Source organism: Macrobrachium nipponense, chromosome 6, assembly GCF_015104395.2.
Source record: "Macrobrachium nipponense isolate FS-2020 chromosome 6, ASM1510439v2, whole genome shotgun sequence".
Lineage (NCBI taxonomy): Eukaryota > Metazoa > Arthropoda > Malacostraca > Decapoda > Palaemonidae > Macrobrachium > Macrobrachium nipponense.
The window spans coordinates 85,862,247-85,867,246 of NC_061108.1; positions in this window are offsets into that span (position 1 = coordinate 85,862,247).

Here is a 5,000-nt window from a genome sequence, read left to right on the forward strand (position 1 = left end):
ACAAAAACAGATAAGGACATAATGGATGAATTGTGGGTTAGGGGTAAAGGTAAAGAGTCGAAAGGAGTAAATGGGGAGCATGTATAATTAAAGTGTGAGGGACAGGATCAGCAGGGAATGTTTTTGAATGTTTCATGACCACATAGCTTACATACATGTATTCAACAGGATGGATAAGGTTGTCAAGCAGAAAGTGAAGGGGAAAATGAGGGCCATTGATAAAGATAAGGAGAGAAAGTGAACAAGACCTCTATAGAAAGTTGTTTTTTTGGGAAGCAATTGTAGAGATAAGGGTTAATGAGTAAATGAATATCAGAATAGAAGACTCATATGTGAAGATTGAGTGTGCCGAGTGATTACATAAATGATTTGCTGAATGTACAGAATAGAAGAGAAACAGCGTTGAATTAGTCATGAGTGGAAAGAGTAGGGTCGTGTCAGGAATAATGTTCGGAACAGACATTAAGGTCATGAGAGTGGGGAGGAGGGAATTACAAGGTAAAAGAATAGAGGGAAAATATATATAGGTACATTACAACACACTGCAAACTCAATTCTGAGGATTGGTTTATTTTTAGTTTTATTGCAAACGAAAGAAAAGTGGGGATTTCCTTGGATCTACCGTTTAGGATGTAGTGCTATAGTACTGATTAAACAATATATATACATTTGTTTAACTTGAACAAATATATTCTATAGTCGTTTCTTTACAAGAGAAAATTTCTTGATTCCGAAATTAATTTGTGAATGTGACTGACACAGATTCCAAGCGACACACAATTTTCTTTTCATTGCTCTTCACTGAACAATGGCTTCTGTTTCCCAACGGTTGTATTGTGGCGTCAAAACTTTTTGCTTCTCATCATAGGTAGCTTATGACCGAACTTTGACGAATTACAAAGGATCAAATACTAGAGCTGGCGTAAGTGGTGAACATGACACCACTACGAAGGCCATATTCTGTATCCTGTGGTATACCGGAGTTTAAATGTCTGAAGTGATGAAATCAGATAGTATGAAACTTTCAGGCACAGACGGTACCTACACAATTTTGGGAAGACTTATCCAGCACGATCGTACAAAATTGTTAATTTTGTATTGGGAATCAGTAGCATGTCTATACACACAGGCGTGCACATAGACATACAGACATACACACGGAGGTACGCTCACATACTCATATATATATATATATATATATATATATATATATATATATATATATATATATATATATATATATATATATATATATATATATATATATATATATATATATATGAGTGTATGTGTATGTGTGTGTGCACGCGCGTGTATGTGTGTAATGCATTGTATTGATTAATACAACTGTTATAGAAACAGGAAATAATAATTATAGAACGCTTCTTTTGAAATGCCTGAGCAATTCAGACTATTCCCAATTTCCACTAGTAACATTCTCCCCTTCTTTATAACAATTTAAAATTTCTAACAGACACTAGGGAAAGTTCTACCGGTGTTTTGGCTGAACAAAATCTTATAGCCAAAACATAAATAGATTTAAATTTTCAAGAAACCTTTTTAAGTGGTTATGTGCACTGTGGAAATATTTTATTTATGGGTATGTGATAGTCATGGGTGGGACTGACACTGTGTCACAAATAATGTGAAACCTGCGATCGCCTATCATGTACCTATTGGTCGTACATTATCGAAGTTGCATCTTGACATTTTCAATCTGCTATGCTCTTTTATTGTCTCGTTATGATGATGAAGTATTTGTTGGAACTGTTTTATTGACTGGATGGATCTCTCCTTGAGCAGCATGTACATAACACTCGAAAGTTAGTTTTATAACGGCTCTAAGGCTCTAAGAAAGAATTTAAGATGTTACTTTCTTGGCAATAATAATGATTTTTTTTCCTTTATTTTTTATGATAATTGCTACACAATAAAAATGAGCTAAATAGAATCTGTCTTTCTAGATTCGTTAACTCTCGTCGCCTCGTGTGAACTAAAATTTCTCGTTTGAAAAGTTTCCGGCAAAAGCGATTTTGGCGGCTTCGTTCAACTGACTCGTAACTGAATCTTTTAAGAATGGGCTTCAGACTCATTTGCAATTCTCTCTTGCGCTCAGGAATTCTTTTTCGGGGGATTTCTTTTGTGGTGAAGGAATGAGCGACTGGCGACATTCCTGAGATTTCATTAGCCCAACCTCATTTTTTGCCTTTTTATTCTATTTATCATGAGGTATTTATGACCATCATCTACGGGTGACCGTTTTGAAACTTTTCTAGATTTATTTGGGTTTGTCAGATCAGTTGGCTAATCAGAAATAGTGCATCTTCTTTACCTGCCATTCGAAATTGCATGCAACGTTCTTTATGCGGTACCATTTTCATAAATTATCTATTACGATATTTTCCTGCAGTATCTTCAATCACTCTCCTTTTGCTAAATCTCTTTTCGGTTAATTCCAAAACTTTGGTTCATGGAATTTTAAATGGTCAGATTCCATTAAAGAGATGATCAACACATCTCTAATATGTGCCCGAAAAACTATAGAGATTTTCCTTCTAGATACATAAACAATTCAACACTGCCGATGTGTAACATCCTTGATTCAAAGAAAAATAAGATTTTTTACTTGCATCGAACCCAGTCGACCACTGGCAGAAGCATTATTCCACGACAACAGTATCATTCTATTTGTGTCTAACCACAATGCACCATTGTAAAACAAGTATGCCTCACTTACCTCATTTTAGTCTGAATATATATATATATATATATATATATATATATATATATATATATATATATATATATACTACTACATACATATACGTATAATATATATATATATAGTATATAAAAACTATACATATATATATATATATATCCTATATATATATATATATATATATATATAATATATATATATATATATATAAGTATGTATAGTTTTACTGCTGCAAGGCCTTGGCCTCTGGTCTTTCACTAAGCAGACTAGTAAAGGACAAGAGTCGACGGACCTATGTGTGTGTGTGCTGAATTACATTGTAGTAGGTGGAGATAATCAGGTCTTGATAATTTCATATGCGTGAACACCTCAGAATCCGGTATGGTTATAAAATCGTCCCAATCAAACTCCCAGAAAATGTTTAGACCAACGGTTCTCAATCAGGGGGGAATTTCAGAGTTTTTGGGGTGTGAGGGGGAGGGGGGCCGGGAATTGTTCAATGTTCAATCGTTAGCACATTTGTCCAACTACACTATAAAATTAATTTATGTATGTAAAGGTTATGTATTTATATGAAAGAAAACAAGGATTTTTATTATTATATGCATGTTATTTGGAATGCACCTTTTCAGGCAGACAAATTTGGGAAAGGCGGCGTGGGGTGGGGGCGGGCGGGCGATGACATTCTGACATATGGTGAAAGGGTGCATAGGTCAAAAAAGATTGAGAACCTCTGGTTTAGAGCATCATTAGATAAATTGTTTATATTTAATTTTCTTTTTAGGGGTTTAGTCTCGCCGAGTTCATTCTACTGAAGCTTTTCTATTATTTCTGAAAGCCTAATGCAGTTTCTGCAGTTTTCAGCGGTGATTTTTAATACCTAATGGTAAGTCCAGTATTAATGATTATTATCAAAGCTGTTAATTAATTATTTTTCTGGCAAAGTTTATGCTGTTTTCATACATTTTTTCTTTTGGAAATTAAATGAACTAGCAAAGAGAGACTTTCAAGTAGCCTAAAAATTTCATAGCTCAAAGAGATTAAAAGGTTTGCAAATAATTTAGTTTTAATTGACACCGAAAAAAAAAACCTAAACTGAATTAAGGATTGACGACGAGTATGCTAGTTAATTTCATTATTATATTATCCTCTCCTGCTTTTAGCTTCTGTATTTTTTTGCCTTTCATCTTGAATTTTGTTACTTTCATCGGGATTTCTCGGTTTCCCCCCTTCCCCCTTTTTAGTTTCTAGAAAAATTTACTGAACAACTACCAATAGTCATTGCTTAATCATGTGAATAATAGTTTTCGTGGACTTTTTGGACAATTTCTTATCTCGAAACGATCTGTTATAGGTACAATGACTAGCCATAATACAGATGATAGTTTTTCGGTTATATACATCAGTAATGAACCAGATTTTTTAGTGTGCTAAGAATATCTACTTATGAGACCGAAACAACCTAATTTATATCAGAATATTTTTGATGAGCAATTTTTTCCCTAGACTAACGAATTTTCTTTCCAGTGTTTACTTATGGAAGAGGGTGAATCAGAAAATTGCGGATATTGATATCCGCTCCCTTTGGGTGTCAGCAACTTTTATTTCAAAGATCAACATATTTTTTTTTTACAACTTTGGAAGTGTTTTGGTGAACTAAAACAACGCAATGCAATAAAATTTTGTACATGTTAATAACAAGCGTTTTCTGAGTTAGCTATAAATTAAACTTCTCTATTATAAAAATATAACACGATTCCTGTCCCAAAAGCTTTTTTTATTCTTTTTCTTCTTGTGCTAAATCCTAATATTTCTAGTAAATTTCTACTCCATTTTTCAGTTTCCTCGAATGCTACTAAAAAGTTGATCTCCAACCCAAAGGCATTTTTTCCATTATCAAGTTATCGACTTAGGATTCAAGTAGTAGGTTTTACTGCTAACCAGAGACATATCTTGGCTGCAATTCAACAGATTCAGGAACATTTGTTATTTCTCCTTTGCAAATGAATTGGCTCTATATTACTCTAATAAACAACAGCAAGTATACAATGCAACTTTTTTTTCTGCAATTTTCCTCTTTCCCAAAAAAGGAGCACACTCACGGCTTACTCTAAAGGAGAACTAAAACATATCTTAGTGGAGTAGGAGAGAGTATGAAGCTGAATTACGCAAAAAAAAGAAAAAAAAACAAATTGGAAACCTGTCTTTCCATGTTCCAAACTCATGATTTGTTTTGAATAGTTGACACTTCAATCAATAAATCTGAATACTTGACAAT